The 20,762-nt window shown below is 49.2% G+C and overlaps 1 protein-coding gene across 1 annotated transcript in view; it reads right to left on the minus strand.

The window, feature by feature from the left end:
• The window catches only part of LOC144761792 (MFS-type transporter SLC18B1-like), an 815,703-nt gene that overhangs the window by 289,992 nt on the left and 504,949 nt on the right, over positions 1–20,762 (minus strand). The gene's annotated exons all lie outside the window — the stretch shown is intronic.

The raw sequence follows: 20,762 nt of genomic DNA on the forward strand, positions 1-20,762 counted from the left end.
TGAATGGGAAATACCGATTCGGTAAATACCGATTCGGTAAATACCGAATCGGAAAGCTTTTAAAAGTGAAACTTAAGTAGGCAGCCAATCAGGTGCTACCACCCTCCCCCTCTCTACCAGGAAGTGGCTACACAGGCAGCTGCAAGAAATTAGAAGCTTCTGGAGAGGCTGTAAAAGCTGAGCTGAGTCCCTGAGCCACAGGAAACGTTTTGTGCTTTTAAACTTTGAAAATGGCAAGCAGCAGTGAGAAGGAACTTCTAGAGAGGAAGAGAACAATTAAATTTAGCACCATGGAGCTGCAGGTCCTTGTGGAGGAGGTGGTGAAGGAACACCAGAAATTGTTTGGCAAGCTGTCCCTGACTGTGGCTGAATCTGCCAAAAGGAAGATTTGGCTGGAAATACAAGCAAAGGTGAATGCTGTAGGAGTGACTCCAAGGGACATAGATGACCAGAAAAAGAGGTGGTATGACTTGAGGAGCTTGACTAAGAACAACATTGCTGAGCACCACAAAGAGGCAAACAAAACTGGAGGAGGGAAGAACCGTGCACCCCCCCCCCCCCTGACTGAGCTGGAGGAGCTGGTGGGGTCCACCATTGAACCAGAGAGCATCTGTGGACTGGGAGATGCAGACAGCTCAGCCAGAGCTGCCACCAGAAAAGGTAAGAGGCATGCACCGCAATCACCCCCACCCCATCACCTTCCCTTTTCCCTATGTGGCAAAGTTAACCCCAGTCCAGTAGAGGTAGCACTATACAGGAGCAATACATTATGGGACATGTAGTCAGTAAATGAAACACCATGTCATACAGCACAGCAAGCAACAAGTTAGGCAAATCTTTTCAGACATAATCAAGCGCAGGCAACATGTACAGTGTTTCAGTGAGAATTATTTAATTGGAGGCTGTGAGGCAGGAGCACAGAGCTAATGTACGCTTATATGTCCACAGGCGAGACATCTCGCAGGCGTACCAGGGAGACGGAAGGCACGGCACCAGAGAGGGATGACAGCCAGGAGGCAGCCACAAGTGCAGAGAATGTCACAGAGGACACAGGTGCACCAACAATACAGACACCATCCCAAGACCTTGAAATTTCTCCACAACTGCAGGCGTCCCCAGAACGTTCAGGATCCCCTCTGCCACTGTCCTCACCTGAACTGCCTGCATCACTGCCTCTAACAACACCTGCATCACAAAAGAGCAAGAGGCATGTAGTTGCCCCACTAGTCCAAATGGAGTCATCAGCAGGTGACACGGAGGGGGGTGACACTCAAACCTTGGCTGGGTAAGGAAGCACTGCCACACAGAAGTCCAGTGCAGAGGGTGCCCGTACAGGTACCAGACGCCGCAGGCACATAGATAGCAGTGTTGCAGCAAATGTGGAGGATTCCAGTGTCTTCCGTGGCCTGGAGGGTAGCATGGTCAAGATTCAAAGGATACAGGGGAAGGCCATCCAGTCTGTGCAACGCCAGATGAGGAACCTGAACACAAATATGGAAGACATAGGGAAGGGCATCAGAGAACTGGTTGATGTGAACAAGGAGATGGCTGCAGGGATGCAGGACATGACACAATCGGTGCAGCTTCTGTGCAGTAAACTGGACCAGGACATGTTAGCAAGGCGCAAGGAGAGGCAGTATTCGCAGCAACAAAGCAAGGCAATGAACCGCCTGGCCACAGCCACTTCCCTACTATGCAGACGATGCATCAACATGCAAGAGGGACTCACACACAACAGCAATGAGGTGTCTAGGGGCATTGCTAGGATGACCAGTGCTGTAGATGTGCTGATTAATGCACAGACTTAGAGCGGTAATTGCAAACACAACAGTGATGGACAGAATGTGGATCAATGTCACACATTCACCCCAGTCCAAAGATCTGGGCCCAAATCCATCGTTTTTCCACTCCACACCACCCTGGGTTAGACAATGGCGATATGCAAATCAGCGCTGACCCTGTGCCCCATGGGAACAGTCCAGTCCGAACTACAAAAGCCATGTCCTTCCCAGAACGGAATCAAGCATCCGAGGACCGGCCCGGTTTCGAGGTAACACCTCTCATCAGCCCGGCTAGCTTGACTCCAGTGGTGTGGAGTGCCTGGGACTCACGTCTGAGCATCCCCAGTACACTTAGAGCGGTAATTGCAAACACAACAGTGATGGACAGAATGTGGATCAATGTCACACATTCACCCCAGTCCAAAGATCTGGGCCCAAATCCATCGTTTTTCCACTCCACACCACCCTGGGTTAGACAATGGCGATATGCAAATCAGCGCTGACCCTGTGCCCCATGGGAACAGTCCAGTCCGAAGTACAAAAGCCATGTCCTTCCCAGAACGGAATCAAGCATCCGAGGACCGGCCCGGTTTCGAGGTAACACCTCTCATCAGCCCGGCTAGCTTGACTCCAGTGGTGTGGAGTGCTTGGGACTCACGTCTGAGCATCCCCAGTACACTTAGAGCGGTAATTGCAAACACAACAGTGATGGACAGAATGTGGATCAATGTCACACATTCACCCCAGTCCAAAGATCTGGGCCCAAATCCATCGTTTTTCCACTCCACACCACCCTGGGTTAGACAATGGCGATATGCAAATCAGCGCTGACCCTGTGCCCCATGGGAACAGTCCAGTCCGAACTACAAAAGCCATGTCCTTCCCAGAACGGAATCAAGCATCCGAGGACCGGCCCGGTTTCGAGGTAACACCTCTCATCAGCCCGGCTAGCTTGACTCCAGTGGTGTGGAGTGCCTGGAACTCACGTCTGAGCATCCCCAGTACACTTAGAGCGGTAATTGCAAACACAACAGTGATGGACAGAATGTGGATCAATGTCACACATTCACCCCAGTCCAAAGATCTGGGCCCAAATCCATCGTTTTTCCACCCCACACCACCCTGGGTTAGACAATGGCGATATGCAAATCAGCGCTGACCCTGTGCCCCATGGGAACAGTCCAGTCCGAACTACAAAAGCCATGTCCTTCCCAGAACGGAATCAAGCATCCGAGGACCGGACCGGTTTCGAGGTAACACCTCTCATCAGCCCGGCTAGCTTGACTCCAGTGGTGTGGAGTGCCTGGGACTCACGTCTGAGCATCCCCAGTACACTTAGAGCGGTAATTGCAAACACAACAGTGATGGACAGAATGTGGATCAATGTCACACATTCACCCCAGTCCAAAGATCTGGGCCCAAATCCATCGTTTTTCCACTCCACACCACCCTGGGTTAGACAATGGCGATATGCAAATCAGCGCTGACCCTGTGCCCCATGGGAACAGTCCAGTCCGAACTACAAAAGCCATGTCCTTCCCAGAACGGAATCAAGCATCCGAGGACCGGCCCGGTTTCGAGGTAACACCTCTCATCAGCCCGGCTAGCTTGACTCCAGTGGTGTGGAGTGCCTGGGACTCACGTCTGAGCATCCCCAGTACACTTAGAGCGGTAATTGCAAACACAACAGTGATGGACAGAATGTGGATCAATGTCACACATTCACCCCAGTCCAAAGATCTGGGCCCAAATCCATCGTTTTTCCACTCCACACCATAGACATTGTTCTACATTCTGTCCATCAACTCTGTTTTTTGCAATTTTCACCCCGAGTGTGCTGGGGATGCTCAGACGTGAGTCCCAGGCTCTCCACACCACTGGAATCAAGCTATCCAGGCTGATGAAGGCTGATAGCCAGAAACCGGTCCTTGGATGCTTGATTCCGGTCTGGGAAAGACATGGCTTGGTAGTTCGGACTGGACTGTTCCCATGAGGCACAGGGTCAGAGCTGATTTGCATATAGCCAGTGTCTAACCCAGGGTGGTGTGGAGTGCAAAAAAACGATGGATTTAGGCCCAGATCCTTGTACTGGGGTGAATGTATGACATTGTTCTACATTCTGTCCATCAACTGTGTTTTTTGCAATTTTCACCCCCAGTGTGCTGGGGATGCTCAGACGTGAGTCCCCGGCTCTCCACACCACTGGAATCAAGCTATCCAGGCTGATGAAGGCTGATAGCCAGAAACCGGTCCTTGGATACTTGATTCCGGTCTGGGAAAGACATGGCTTGGTAGTTCGGACTGGACTGTTCCCATGAGGCACAGGGTCAGAGCTGATTTGCATAGAGCCAGTGTCTAACCCAGGATGGTGTGGAGTGCAAAAAAACGATGGATTTAGGCCCAGATCCTTGTACTGGGGTGAATGTATGACATTGTTCTACATTCTGTCCATCAACTGTGTTTTTTGCAATTTTCACCCCGAGTGTGCTGGGGATGCTCAGACGTGAGTCCCAGGCTCTCCACACCACTGGAATCAAGCTATCCAGGCTGATGAAGGCTGATAGCCAGAAACCGGTCCTTGGATGCTTGATTCCGGTCTGAGAAAGACATGGCTTGGTAGTTCGGACTGGACTGTTCCCATGAGGCACAGGGTCAGAGCTGATTTGCATATAGCCAGTGTCTAACCCAGGGTGGTGTGGAGTGCAAAAAAACGATGGATTTAGGCCCAGATCCTTGTACTGGGGTGAATGTATGACATTGTTCTACATTCTGTCCATCAACTGTGTTTTTTGCAATTTTCACCCCGAGTGTGCTGGGGATGCTCAGACGTGAGTCCCAGGCTCTCCACACCACTGGAATCAAGCTATCCAGGCTGATGAAGGCTGATAGCCAGAAACCGGTCCTTGGATGCTTGATTCCGGTCTGGGAAAGACATGGCTTGGTAGTTCGGACTGGACTGTTCCCATGAGGCACAGGGTCAGAGCTGATTTGCATATAGCCAGTGTCTAACCCAGGGTGGTGTGGAGTGCAAAAAAACGATGGATTTAGGCCCAGATCCTTGTACTGGGGTGAATGTATGACATTGTTCTACATTCTGTCCATCAACTGTGTTTTTTGCGATTAATGCACAGACAGCACAAACTGCTGCTCTGGATGTACCAGAAAGTGAGGAAAACATCAATAGGAGTAGCATGACAAGCCCCCTTGTTGTTGAGGCACGGAGGAGCAGCAGGCGCCATGGTGAGTCAACAGCCCAAACACACAGTGAAGAGAGCCAGCCACTTACATCTGGCACTGGTAGGCGTGGGCGGAAATGACTTGTACAGTAAATGGGGAAGTGACCCAGGACTACCATTATTCAATGGATTACATTTGTGTTGCACAATTGTGCTTTTGAGGACCTGCGTAGTGCCAAATATTAAACTACGTTGGGTGCATACTCCTTCTGTCTGTGTCTCTTTACTTACTTAAAAGTAGTTGCGTGTGATCTCTGCCCGTCTGTGTCTGCCATCTGTTGGTGTCGCAACTCCTGCTGTGTTGGGTTCAGGCAGTGCAAGTTCATCATCATGGTCCTCTTAGTCGCTCAATTCCACCTCAGTGCCATTCTTAGTAGCAAGGTTGTGCAACATTGCACAAGTTGCAATCATCTTACAACAGATGATTGGTGAGTACTGCCGTGCCCCTCCACTTTTGTGGAGGCAGCGGAACCTACTTTTTAACAGCCCAAAGGTGCGCTCCACAATGTTCCTAGTAGATTTGTGTGCCACGTTGTATCGTCTCTAGCTGGGGGTTGAAGGGTTGAGGTAGGGTGTCAGGATGAAAGAGCGGATGGCATATGCACTATCCCCTATTTGAAAATGAGAAAGCCATTACTCACATGCACACATATACATACATCTGCAATATGTATCAAGGGAGTGTCACACAGTGTGTTACCTAGCAGGTATCCTTTGCCAAATTCCCCCGCTGTCAGGCGTGTGTAGATCCCACTGTTCTGAAAGATGTAGGAGTCGTGGGTACTTCCTGGGAACTTGGCCACTATGTCCGTGATAATGTACTTGGCATCACAGACTACCTGTACATTGATTGTGTGGGTTGACTTTCTGTTTCTGTAAATGTACTCTGTGGCAGCAGGTGGGCATATTGGGATGTGGGTGCCATCAATACAGCCAACGACATGTGGGAAATTAGCAATTTGATAAAAGTCAGTCTTGGTCTTGAGCAGTTCGGCGTGAGTTTCAGGGAAGCTCATGTAATGATGCTTTTTCTGCATCATGGCCTCTAGGAACTTCCTGAAGAAACAGGACAGGCAGCTCTGGGACACCCCACCTACCGCAGCAATCACACTCTGGTAACTCCCAGATGCAAGCAGGTGTAGGCTACAGAGCACCTGCACATGGGGTGGGATGGTGTGCGCCCTTGGTGTTGGGTGCTCCAAAAGTGGGTGCAGGTCCCTGATCAAGTCCAGGGTGGTGTGGGGGTGTAGCCTGTACCTTTGCAATATCTCTGGCTCAGTTAGTTGAAATAGCGTTATCCTCTGCCTGTAGACTTGCTCCTCCCTTCTCCAGACCCTCTCTCCTGCTGCCTGTAGCCGTAGCCGCCTTGCTATCATGTAGAATGCCGCCATTTTGGTCACACTGTTGCATTTTGGGCCCTTTTTTATAGCCTGCACCTGGTTACCACCTGCTTTACATCCATGGTAAATACCGACTTTTAAATACCGAATTTCATGAAATTCAGTATTTTAGAAGTTACCTACATCTCAAAACTCATTTTTTATCATTTCTTATTCACCGATTCGGTAAACTTACCGATTCAGGAAAATTACCGAATCGGTACAATTACCGATTCGGTAAAATTACCGACTCGTATTTACCGAATCGGTATTTTTTGTGACCCTACATCTCAATATCCAAATACCGGTCGGTAACGGCCAAAATTCGGTATTTTCGGCCGTTACCGACCGGTATTTGGCTACCTACATCTGGCCCATTGTCATTAAAATGTGTCTCACTGCCAGACCAAATCAAAAAAATATAGCTGAAGACATAGATGTAAGAGGGTCTCATCAATGACTGCATTGTATATACAGCAAGTTGCCATTCACCTAGAGATAGAACTGATAGCAAATGACTTTCTATCCACTTTGTGATCTACTGGCTCCTATGGCAACAGCCTCAAGTTGTTGTTGTGGTAAAGCTAAACAAAGGCGATAGGATGGAATTCACTTCATAATATTTGGATGAAAACTCCAGCGGGACCTGTTCCTCTTGCTGCAGCCTTGGACTTTGCTGTTAAAATCCCAGCAACCGTCTTTTCAATCATGGGCTACCACAAGACTAATCCCTGGGTCTCTTAGGTGTCTGATCTTTAGGTAAATTCCCCTTAGAATAGGAAGATGAGAGCATACACCTCTTCAGGGCATTATCTCACCATAAACTCAGGATAGCTTAGCTCAGTTGAAAAGCAACTCGCCAACCCCAATGGCCTGGAGAGCGTCAAATAGCTCCTGAAAGTCACACACCTGTGTGCAATTTCTACTTGAACCTTGGAAGACCTTGAAACACAATGCATATGTAATTAACAGGAATATAGATTAGGGCACAACTTGGTGTCCATTAATCTTCAGAGAAAGAAGACCTTAATCACCAGGCTCCAATTACTTGTCAACACCCAACATGTTAATCAAACAACAAAATTAAAACAAAACCCCAGAAACATATGTTTTTCTTCTTCATCAGTATGTACGTGTTTATATATTGCTTGGACTTTTGGGACCCACCATTACTCTGCTTGCGGCCACAGCTTGGGAAATACTGACTGAAATTGTGTTTCAGAACTGCATACTGGTTGCTTACTTATAAGACAAGGAAACAAACGCAGAAAATCCATGTTCTAAATTTGCACGAAATGACTTTGCATCAGGGTTTTTGTTCAATATCAGAATAAACCCAAGCAAACTCCTGAAATCTCAACAGATGGGTATATTTTTGGGGGAAATCATGGGTTTTAATCATTATAAGCGTCTGACTTCACCTAAATCTACCATTATTAGGTTACAATGAAATAATAAACACTCACCAATTTCATCATTTCAATTCACATTTATCCCCCTTTGTCAGAGCTTGAACACTTGTCCTTAAAGTGTCTTCAACACCAGAGGCAAGCAACAGCACCAGTGAGATATAGCTCCTGGCAATCTTTTTTCCCTTCTCATATATTTATAAAATACATTGACATACTCCACAATGGGGCTGCTTTGTGACTCTCACTTTTATTTGGGGCATACCTGGCATTCCCAGCAGGCGCTCAGCAGCTCTCGGGGACACTCACTGCTTGCCTCCTCCTACACTGCTCACACATAATGTGAAGCACGGCAACGTTGGGGAAAGCCAGAGTTGTTTCCCTCCTCAGCATCCTCCACAGGTGCTCTGCAGCCCAAGAGAACATCAAAAGCCGGCCTCCTTCTCCAGCCAGTACCTAGAGCAGGAACATAGAAGTGCTGCCGTATAAACTTTCCAATGGCGGTTTGGGGGAATGCAACATACATTGGGGATATATGTGCTCAAAAGGTCTGATGCCATCCTTGGGTTACTTTTTAGTAGGGGGTGGGGAAGAGGATATATAGGGGAGAAGAAATTTGGGGTACCAGCCACTATTTTGTAAGGTAGACATGGTTGCTGGTAGCATTATAGTGAGGGGAAGAGTACTTTTCAAGGCTTGGCGCATGTTTTTTTTGTGGGTCCCATGGTCGTGATAGAGGACCCCCGTTTTATGGTGGATGTCTGGCTTCTTCAGCGAGTCGGCTGCACTAATTTATTGAAGAACAGTGATGCGCGTGGAGAACACTATGGTGGCAGAACTGCCATGCTCACCGCTGCACCAGAAGACACCAAGTTGGGTCAGAGAGGCATGGAGTGAGGGAAAAGAGGTGCTGGTGGACGAGGATACAATCCTCCACAAGTGTAGGCAGAGCAGCGCTGGGGACTGCTTTTCTTAAGAACAGTGGGAAGGGGAGGGGTGGGCTCCTGGCCAGCCCTTCACCTCCAACAGCTTTAGACTGGGCCTGCAGGGCCTCTGGGGAGGGCAGCCAGTGGGAAATGACACAGCAGGTGGAGCTGCTTGTTGGGAGGATTGGGCGTTGGGACAGATGAGGCAGGGGCAGCTTTGAAGGTACAGGTGAGAGAATCACAGGTAGAGGTGGCAAGGGTAGCAAAAAGAAGGGGGAGGAGCAGCGGGTGCAGGACAGGTTGAGGAAGGGACACAACGGACCGATAGGATGAGGCTGCAGGGGCGACGGAGGGTACTGAGAAGGAAAGGAAGGAGCTCAAGGTGAAGAAATTGCACTACATGGTCATCCCTTAGCCGATGATTAAAGCAACAAGGAACAGGATTTGGAAAGGGGACTATTTGGAAGTCTTTAAACTGCTGCATAGGGGAATCAGAGCAAAGGAAGGGTCCTAGGATGAAGAATATGATATGGCTAGCCAGCCTAGGGTACCAGCCACTATTGAGAATTGGGCTGCAGCATTCTTGATATACGCCAGCATGTAATGTGAGAAATTCCTGTTGTTTAAATACATTTATGGGATCCGTAAGGCTCACATTACTTTTGGGAGGTACACCTGGGTGAGGTATGATGAGGAATTCAGATTGTGTTTGGTTGACGATGCCAAAGACAAGTGGGGGGCGCTGGATGATGATTTGTGAACCCATACCATGGGGCTGGCATGGCCCACACCAATGGTCTTTACGGCCAGTGGGTTGCCAGTGACATACCGGCCCTGTGGGAGCATCAGGAAAAGGACAGCCAAGTCAGGGAAGGGCATGTTGGGCATAAAACAGACATTTGTGCCTTAGGGAATATTGTAAATTTAGACACAAATGTTCAAGAAGTGCGAACAGGTACCCAGATGTATAACAGGCACCCACATATACATTGCGGAGGGAATGCAGGGACAAAAAAGGGGAAGGGGGACAGTGGCAGCAGTAAGGGTACAAAGGGGGCAGTACGAGGAATCCAGGCACTGGGTGGAAGGGCTCATATGCCAGTTAAATTGGATAGATTGGCATACTGACTGCAATAGATACTGAACCAGGAGGACAGGGAGTTGTTGATGGCAGAGTTTCACAATGGCTTTAAATTGGGGTATGAAGGTACAGAAATGGGGCAGAGAACTTAAAGTAAATGCGTGACCACCCAACGGTGGTGCAAGGTAAGCTAGACAAGGAAGTCGCGGAGAGGCAGATGGTGGGCCCATTAGAGAGATTGATTATCTCACCAGTTGGGGTAATACTAAAAAGGAAGAAGGGGCAGTTTTGACTGATACAGCACCTTGTCCTGGCCCTTGGGCCAAGTCGTTAATGATTTCAATCCAGAGGATCTTTTGTGGAGCTACTCTTCAGTGGATGTGGCACTGGACATTGTGAGCAAGGCAGATCAGAGGATACTATGGAAAAGTGTGACTTCAAATCAGTGTTCAGGCTGCTGCCTGTTTATCCCCAGTATGTTGAGCTGTTGAGTCTACAGTTTGGGGAACACTGGTACGTGGATAAGGCATTATCTATGAGGCATTGTCAGGTCTGTCTTTGCCTCACTATCGGATGCATTTGAAGGCGATGGTTAAGTAGGACATGGGGATGTAGCAGGCATTCTTGACTCGTGTCATTGGAAGTCCTAGGTGAATGAGCGGAGGGGCAAATACAAATTCTTTCTGATACTGCAGGAGGGACGGGTTTTGGTCTGTACTGGCAGGTACATTGGTGTGTCGAACGATAGCCGGAGGACTAGAAGAGTGGTGGAAGTAGAATTACCTTCCTGGAGTTGTTTCCGTTGTTGATGGTGCTGGCTCTGTGGGAAGGTGAATTTGCAAGCAAAAAAGTGTTGTTCAACATGGAAAACATGACAGTGGTGAAGGTGGTGAACCAGAAGTCAGCGGGTGATGTACAAGTCTTGAAGTTGCTGAGAGTTTTTGTGCTGATCTGTTTACGCCAGAACATCTGTTTCAGGGCACAACATGTACCGGGACAAGATAATAACATTGCAGACGCTCTGTCCCGTTTTCAGTGGCAGAGATTCTGTGGTCTTGCTTTGGGAGTGGACAAGGATTCGATGGTGATGCCAGTCGACTTGTGGAAAGTAGGAGCAAAAAGAATGCTGCAATTGGTAATGGGTTCCGGGGCCATTTCTACAAGATGGGTGTATGGCACGCATGGAGGGAGTTTTTGACATCAGGGGCCCAGAGGAGAAGTTGGGACAGCCACAATGGGAGATGGCATGATGATGTGGTGAATTTTATCTTGGAAAAGGTGGAACAGAGTTGGTTGAGGGTAACTATAGCCGGGAAGCTATCCAGTATTGCTTCCCTGGGGATGCAGTTGTGGGGCTGTGCGCCCTCGGCTGGAGAACTGGGTACGTGGCTATTGGAAGGTTGGGCGGGGGAGGATGGTAATGGGGGTCGGGAGCAGTTACTTCTGTTTTTGCAGAGTGATTGATGTCTTGACTGCATTATGCTCCAGTGTAGCAGAAGCTGTTTTGTTTTCAAGTCTGATGCGTCACATGTTTTTGGGGGCTTTCAGAGTGTCAGAGCTGCTTGGGCGGAAAGGGGTAGCAGGTCTATGTTGATCGGTGGTGCAGCAGGGAAGGAGGGAAAAATAGTGAGCATTCGGAAATCCAAGGTGGATTCAAAAAGAAAAGGGGCTACAGGATGGCGAAGACGAGCAGGAGGCGCACAGGGCATTGTGTTCCAGCATTAAAATTGGTCACCGGTGTCATCCTTTCAGCTTTTGCAAGTGCTGCAAGAGGCTCTGCGGCATGTGGGGCTGCCAGCAGAGGAATATGAGACATTCCTTTAGAATCGTTGCCCGTTATAAAGACTGTTAAAACGGACCACAATTGAGAGATTTGGCACTGAGCCTAAGGTGCCACAGCCTTCAAAACTGAAGCATTACAACGCATGCCATTACAATGCTTGTCGTTCCAATGTGAAAGGCTTGTTGCAAGGGGTAGAAGGTGTTGGAGTTAACACCAACACCTTCCCTAGTGTTGCACACACTGGAGTTGGAACAGTAAATTATACCATTCCAACTCCCAGAGCACCCCAAAAGCAAGTCGGGGTAAAGGTATGCATTGTAACTGCATGCGTTGCAATTGCATGCGTTGTAACATCCTACAACCAGCCTAAGAGCACTGCTGTGTTTTTTTACCAGTGCCTGTGTTGTAAATTGGCAGCAATGGGTTAGCATTAGCAGAAGCCATCTTTGCCATCCCTTTGCCTATCTTTGTTCACCTAGGTTCTTTTAACCCCTGATTTTATTGCCGCTCCACTGGGCTTCTGTCCCCTTACCTGCACTTAATTTGTGGAAAATACACCGCCATTTGGCGGGTCCGGGTTCCGGGGCTGTTTTCATTTATGGGCGCCATCTTTGGTTGGGCTGAGTGTGTGTGTGCGCGGGCGCCATCTTGGAGTGTCTCGACGCTCGAGGGGATGTGGGAGACGCCTATTTAAGGCGGACTCAACTTTCAGGCATTCTGATTGATTGCTACACGAGCGCAGGTCGCACTGACACCTAGCTCGGACAACTGGTGATTTTAAAACTCCCTTTGCCTATCTTTGTTCACCTAGGTTCTTTTAACCCCTGATTTTATTGCCGCTCCACTGGGCTTCTGTCCCCTTACCTGCACTTAATTTGTGGAAAATACACCGCCATTTGGCGGGTCCGGGTTCCGGGGCTGTTTTCATTTATGGGCGCCATCTTTGGTTGGGCTGAGTGTGTGTGTGCGCGGGCGCCATCTTGGAGTGTCTCGACGCTCGAGGGGATGTGGGAGACGCCTATTTAAGGCGGACTCAACTTTCAGGCATTCTGATTGATTGCTACACGAGCGCAGGTCGCACTGACACCTAGCTCGGACAACTGGTGATTTTAAAACTCCCTTTGCCTATCTTTGTTCACCTAGGTTCTTTTAACCCCTGATTTTATTGCCGCTCCACTGGGCTTCTGTCCCCTTACCTGCACTTAATTTGTGGAAAATACACCGCCATTTGGCGGGTCCGGGTTCCGGGGCTGTTTTCATTTATGGGCGCCATCTTTGGTTGGGCTGAGTGTGTGTGTGCGCGGGCGCCATCTTGGAGTGTCTCGACGCTCGAGGGGATGTGGGAGACGCCTATTTAAGGCGGACTCAACTTTCAGGCATTCTGATTGATTGCTACACGAGCGCAGGTCGCACTGACACCTAGCTCGGACAACTGGTGATTTTAAAACTCCCTTTGCCTATCTTTGTTCACCTAGGTTCTTTTAGCCCCTGATTTTATTGCCGCTCCACTGGGCTTCTGTCCCCTTACCTGCACTTAATTTGTGGAAAATACACCGCCATTTGGCGGGTCCGGGTTCCGGGGCTGTTTTCATTTATGGGCGCCATCTTTGGTTGGGCTGAGTGTGTGTGTGCGCGGGCGCCATCTTGGAGTGTCTCGACGCTCGAGGGGATGTGGGAGACGCCTATTTAAAGTCGTCCTCTCCCGCGCAGCGGGATCGCGCAGTGGGACGCCGTCTCTTAGCCGGAGTCATGCCAGAGTCCTGCCCGTCTGCGCCCGTCAGCGTCCCGGAGGCGTACGAGGCGACGGACAGTCCTGGGCAACTGTATTTCGCATGTAGCCTGTGCATGTGAGCATTATGCCTCACTACTCGGGCTCGGAACTTCGGTCTTTGCAACACATCAATGGCTCCTGCCGTACGGTGTTTCCTGCTCGCCACAAGGGCAAGTGTTGTTGCCCTGAGTGTGGCTGGCGCCCGCAGAAACATCTTGGCGGGGCGCCGCAGAAGGTGGCGGTTAGCGCTAAACATCTGGGCTTATTGCTCAATACTAGGTCTCTGGGCCGGCATGCTCTGGACATATTTGATCTGTTGGACTCAGAGAAACCCTTGTTTCTGATGCTCACCGAGACATGGCTCGGGGAGGCGTCCAACCCAGACATTGCTACTGCTCTCCCGCCCGAGTATAACATCTTCAGGCAGGATAGGTCGAAGGGGCGTGGAGGGGGGGTTGCACTAATAGTAAATAAAATAGCCACCTGTACTATCATCCCCTCGGACGCGATCAAGGATTGCGAATCCCTTGCCTTTGCTATTTGTCTTTCACCGCACCAATCGATGAAGGGTCTTCTAGTTTATCGGCCGCCAGGGCCCATGGGCTCTTTTTTTGAAGAGTTCCAGTCGGTGACTTCTTCTCTGTTACTTACGGCAGAGCATTGTATTGTGGCCGGGGACTTTAACGTCCACATGGACGTGGAAACGGACGCGGATGCGATAAAAATGTTGGAGGTCACAGCCCCTCTGGGCCTGGTTCCATATCATATCGGACCGACCCATGAGAAGGGGCATACTTTAGATCTGACCTTCTCTACGACCCCTATAGAGATGCTGGCTCCTAGCCAGGTTCTCTGGTCCGACCATAGGCTGGTGAAATTTTACCTCTCGGAAGTTAGGAAGCCTTCCGGTGCCCCCCGGCAGTCTTCCGTGGGATTCAGGGCACTTCACCGGATTACTCCGGAACTGCTGGCACAGGCTTGTGCGGCCCACCCCTTCGTGTCAGCAGGGAACTTAGAGGAGGATGTGGAGCGACTGCAGGCCTGGTTCTCAGAGAGACTTAATGATCTGGCTCCTCTGAGACCCCTCCGCAAACCTGAAAAAGGTGCTTCTGCCCCTTGGTTTACGGAAGCATTGGCGGCCTCTCGGCGCCAATGCAAGGTAGCGGAAAGAGCATGGCGCGCAAACTACGATGCGACGGCGAAACTCGCCTACAGGTCTGTGGCGAAAGCTTACCATCGGAACATCCTCGCGGAGAAGAAGGCTTATTTCGCGAGAAAAATTGAAGCTGCCTCTAATTCCTGTAAGGAGCTTTTCGCCGTTGTGCGGGAGTTTACTACGTCGCGCGCAGTTCCAACCCGGACTCCCCCTCCTGCGCCTTGGGTCAGGGCGATTGCGGACTTTTTCACCTCTAAGATCCAGCGGATCCAGGACTCCTTCCATGTGCTGGAGCCTGAGATACCGGGTCGGGTGGAGAATACCGCTGCTTCTCGACTTAACGCAGGTGTGGCCTTGGCAGCCTTCCCTCCTCTCTCGCTGACCGCCTCATTTGACCTGATGGCTGGGCTTAAATCAGGTTCCCCTCGGGATGCCTGTCCGGCAAAATTTTTGGCTAAAATGGCAGCTGTCGTTAATCCCCTCGTGAACCCCCTGTTGAATTGTTCTCTTGCACAGGGTGTGGTTCCCCAGGCCTGGAAGCAGGCCATGATCATTCCCCTGCTTAAAAAGCCTGGCCTGGATGCGGAGGTGTTGGCGAATTATAGACCTATTTCGCTCCTGCCGGCTTTTGCGAAGGTCATTGAAAAGCACGTCCATAAGGTGCTTGCCGATTACCTGGAGTCCCACGACCTACTGCACCCTACCCAGTCGGGTTTCCGCGCCAATCTTAGCACCGAAACAGCCCTCCTGGAAGTCTCGGAGGCGATTAAGGAGGTCCTGGATTCGGGCGGGAGAGCGATGCTGGTGATGCTAGATCTGTCGGCGGCCTTCGACACCGTCCCTCATGAGGGTCTTCTTGCAAGACTCTCAGAGGTTGGTCTCCGAGGGACGGTGCTCCAGTGGTTTCGATCTTTCCTGGCAGGCCGTCGACAAACGGTCTGGGCTTCTGCTTGCTCCGCCGAGATGTCGCCATTGGGGGTCGGAGTTCCTCAGGGCTCTGTCCTGAGTCCAACTCTATTCAACATCTTTATGACCCCTCTGGCGGCATTGGCGGAGTCTTTCGGGGCCCAGATCGTTTCTTATGCTGATGACACCCAGCTCCTCTTCACCTGTGAGAAGGGTGCGGACTTCGATGGAGGTAGGATCCAGCGTTGCCTTGAGGCTGTGTTTCAATGGTTCCATCATAACAGCCTCAAGTGCAACTCGGATAAATCTGAGGTCCTCTTCTTTGGGTGCAGTTCGGATCCGGACTGGAAAGTGTGGTGGCCTGAGAACATGTTCCCACCAGCAAGTTCGTCCCAGGTGGCTAAAAACCTCGGGATTAAGATCGATAATGGCCTCACACTACGTTCTCAGGTAATCAGGCTCACTGGGACCTGCTTTGGCCTACTCCGGATGCTTCGTAAGTTCCTTCCCCTGTTATCGGAGGAACATAGGAAGATCACGGTGCAGGCGATTATAGGCTCGAGAATTGACTACTCCAACGTCCTCTATCTCGGCTTGCCAGAGTATCTGCTCCAACGGTTACAGGTTGTCCAGAATTCGGCAGCACGGGCCATCTTTGGACTATCTCGCCGTGCCAGAGCCTCGGGTCTTCTGGAGGCTCTGCACTGGCTCCCTGTCCGGAAGCGGATAATTTTTAAAACTCTTACTCTGGCGCACAAAGCCTTGCACGCCTCCGGAGCAAAATACCTGCAGAAGAGGCTGGCCTTTTATTTGCCTGCCAGGTCGCTCAGGTCTGAAGCCTTGTTTCTTGTGGCGGTTCCTCGTGTGAAGAGAGCCCGCATCGGAGGCCGCTCTTTTAAACTACTAGCGCCTCAGTTATGGAATAAACTGCCTGTGTTCCTGCGCAGCATTCCTAATTTGTTGGCCTTTCGGAAAGGGCTTAAAACTTGGCTCTTCTCCTCTTAGTTTCGGTCTCTATTAGGTTTCTTCTATCTCTGTTTTTTATTTTCCCTGTTGTGTTATGAGATTAGTGTGCAATCCAAAGCGTCGGGACACTCTTCCGAGTAGCCGTACGCTATACAAAACCCCTGCATAACATAACATAACATAACATAACATCTTGTATTTAGAAGTTATCTTATCCGTTTTGTGAAAGCCATTTTGTATGTCTGGCAGCCATTTTGTTTGCCATGTGCTCGCCATGTGCTCTGTCCTACCTTTCTGTTAACTGCTCTTGAAATCTGCCTACAGACACATTGTATTTAGCATCTTCCACCTTCGCACATGCCCAGAAGGGCCTAGCTAGTAGAATGCACCTGCTTCTCTAGTATAACTGTCAGGCTATTTTTGCTGCTGTATGGAGAAGTAACTCTCCTCCCACTTTGTTGAGCAAGCAGATCTTGTATGCCCATCTTAGTCATTTTGCATGCTCACATGAGCCAGGACTGCCCCTTGGTTTTATGCTTACTATGTAACCCTAAGCATATATAAGGCCTCTGTTTTCTGTACTCCTCAGACTGCCTCATTCAGTTGCTAAGGCTTCTGTGTGACGTAGTCTCACTCATTTGAGGTTAATAAAGATGTTCTTTTATATTTCAGCTTCTGTGACAATTTCTTCTTTGTTGGTTAAAAGGACCAAGTGTCAGTGGGACTCCTAAGAAGGTTAATTGATTTCAACACCTGACAGTGGGTTAAATATTTGACCCATCGCTTTTGTCTGCCGCTGGCCGACACAGCAAAATAGTCAAATGACAAAGCTACGCACACAGGTGGAATTGAAAGTGTAAGAGAGAATGTACACAGTCAGACACACAGACTGTGTTAAACCCTTTGTTGGGAAATGTTTATTTATGTATTTTCGGCATTGATATTGAGCAAAGTTCAGCACTGGAGTAGGCTTAGGGTCCCAGCCTGCAATAGATGTGAATTCTGGTAAGTGGCAGGAAAAATAGAGGAAAAAAGAATCAACATTCAAAACAAAATTCAGGTCAAAGAAAGGTCAATTTCACAGGATAAGGTAAGGTCACTTTTACAAAAACACTTGAGGTCAAGCAATAATATAGAAATAATATAAAAGTACCTAAATAGAATGCTGACACAAAACACACAATACATTCCAGTATACCACCGAAATTAAGAACAAAAAGCTGGTTGATTAGGGACAACGGACATGTGCCCAAAATAACAGTGAGTCCATGTAAATAACAACAGGTGGTCACCATAAGTGGCGTATAGCCACTGACAGAAAATAAGAATTATGGACACAAGCGGTAAGTAACAGTCTGAACAGCCTGATTCTGTTGGTTTTCTGGAAACTAAGATGTTTGGCAGGGTGGAGGATGCTTGAAGGAGAAGTGGTTGCAGACCTGAATCTGGTGGTGAGGAAAAGGCATTCTTTGGGATGAAGAGCACAGATTTTAACATGGTAGTAGATATGAAAAGTAAAAGCTGGTGGTCTGTTTCAAATGCTGTACAAAATGCAGGAGTTAAGCTGAATTCATTCTACAAATTTCAGGGAATGACGTGAGTCCAAGATCCATGAAATGTGATCCCAATACTGTAGTTCACTCCAGTTCTTCAAAAGGGAGTGTAATTGCTACTCATTAAAAATATATTGCAGGAACGGACACATGAATACCACTGGTTAGAAATAACGACCTCCTTAGTGACACCTGCTCTATTTCAACTTCAGGTATAGGGGTCCGTCGAAGAAGCAGTTTTAAGTCAAAATATCATAGGCAAACATATTGTGAGACAAAAATATCAAGTCTTAAATATGGTTTACAAAATCTACATTCACTGGGTGCAGATTCTATACTAGTAATTCTAATGAGGAGCTATTTTTGTAAATAATATTTAGGGCATCGCATTTCTGCCAGAAGATATTTTGTTATGCTGTTTTGGTACCATACGAAAAAAGTGCATCTATAAAATACGACTACAAAAACAGATGGGCAAAATGTGCTTAAACCTTTCATGACACATTCACGTCCACGCAGCATTTAAATGGTTCTAAACGATACAACGATCAAGGACAAGGCCATTTGTATCATGCTTGGACGGTGAGCCACGATGCATCCTACTAGGCACCAAACAGAAACCTGGTATCAATTATAGCACATAGATCAACCACTGAGGAACCTGGTATCAATTATAGCACATCGATGAACCACTGAGGAATCTGGAATCAATTATAGCACATCGATGAACCACTGAGGAATCTGGAATCAATTATAGCACATCAATCAACCACTGAGGAACCTGGTATCAATTATAGCACATCAATCAACAACTGAGGAACCTGGTATCAATTATAGCACATCTGGGAGGAGGAGCTTCGCGCGCATCCGAGATGGCCGCGTGAGCACAGGGCTCCCGAGGACCCTCGCTGCCTCCCGCATTTATCCTGTACAATATCCTGATTTGATGGAAGATCATTGAAGACACAACCCGACTGATGTACTAGCAGGTTTTTGGGTCGAAATCGGACGCAGGGTCCCCGAGCTTTGCCGTTTTGAACTTTGCGGCCTTCTCCATGGAGCAGCCTGGACCTTGAGTGGTGGCGGTGCCCAGGTCGTAATTTAACAACAACGGCGTGCGGGGATCGGACCACAGCCTCACTTCACTTTCGGTTTCGTTTCTCCGGCGCACTGCCTCATATATGCGGTGTGTCTGTTGATTGGACGAGCCCCGATGCCAGCTCATTGAGTTTCGAGCGGGCGACTGCTTTGCTGTGGTCTCCACTTGGCTCAACCTTGCCTCCTGTGTTGCCGTGTGTGAATTTAAAGGAGCCATTTGGACCAGATCCCAAGCCTCCCTCCGGGGCACCCGACTCGCCATGACGGGCAAGCCTGAGGGTGAGAAACAGAAGGTCAAGTCCACCATCCGTGGAGGTTCTACCCAGACGAACGTCATGGATCGCTATACACTTTCTAAAGGATCCCCTGGTGGCGCACCTAAGACCCGGGAGGAGGTTGTCGACGATCCTGCTGTGTTGGTGGACTTAACACTACAAGACGTGATGGGCGCCATTGCTGGCATTCAGTCTTCTATTGGCCAACAGTATGAAGCCTTGGCTCTGAAGTTGGACACGGTGGCTATCGATGTCAATCTCATTCGCACTGACTTGGCCAAGACGAATGAGAAAGTGAAGTCATTAGACCTGAAGACATCCAGCCTTACCACGGACGTGTCCGACTTGCAAACGGAAGTGCGCAATCTTAGATCTGCTAATGACTTTTTTGCCCGTCGCTTGGAGGATTTTGAAGGCCGTGCACGGCGCAATAACGTGCGTATTATTGGGGTCCCGGAAGAATCTAGTCCACTTGCCACTGATCTTCGAGTGGAGGACCTCATTCTTAATCATCTGGCACCAAAGGGCGTGAGCAAATTCTTTGCCATCAAACGTGCGCACAGAGTGCCGGGGGGACAGGCGAAGCCCGGTTTCCCCCCGTCCGATTATTGCACGGATCTTCAACTTTAGAGATTGCGACGCCATTTTGCAGGCGGCACGGACAAGCGGCCCTACGCAGTTCGAGAACGCCGCTGTGAATTTTTATCCAGATTTTTCTCAATCGGTCCAGAAACAACGTATGGGATTTCAAGGTGTGAAACGGCGTCTAAGAGACATGGAACTAAAATATGCTATGTTATTCCCGGCCCGACTGCGTGTTGAATATGACAATCGAACATTTTTCTTTGTCATGCCTGAGGAAGTGAGTGATTGGTTGGACACTTTGCCGACTCGCCGCGCTGGCCAGGAACATGCGGGTGGTGCGGAAGGGGGACTGATGGACCAAGAATGATTATGGTGCCTGCGTCCGGAACAACTTTCAGCGTGATCAGCCGGAGTTCACTGACCTTTTTCTTTTTGATCATTCCGTTTGTATCCTTGGAGGCAGCGGGGATGGCGGGACCCTTTCCTCCTCTGGGGTTTTCTTTGTGTAGATTAGTTCATGTTTGTAATTGCTAGGGCGACAGGCACACTGCAAGTTGGGGTGGCTTTTGAGTCGGTGCAGGGGTGCAGGGTGGGGGGAGTTGTGTTGGGAACCTTGGGTGGAGGGAGGGACGAGTTCTGGGATTGTTTGTTTTATCTTTTTCAAGGCAAGGTGCTTTCATTATCTTTGACACTGGTGTGATGCTCGTTTTGCGATGGGAGTTCATTTTGGACTTGGATGGGGGGTAGAGGGTTGAAGGTATTATGCTGGAATGTGAATAGGTTGGGTGATCGCATAAAGAGAGGGGTGGTCATGCAGCTGTTGCGGCGCCTTTCGCCTGATGTCGTTCTGTTGCAAG

The sequence above is a fragment of the Lissotriton helveticus genome, chromosome 6 (genome assembly GCF_964261635.1).
Source record: "Lissotriton helveticus chromosome 6, aLisHel1.1, whole genome shotgun sequence".
Taxonomy (NCBI): domain Eukaryota; kingdom Metazoa; phylum Chordata; class Amphibia; order Caudata; family Salamandridae; genus Lissotriton; species Lissotriton helveticus.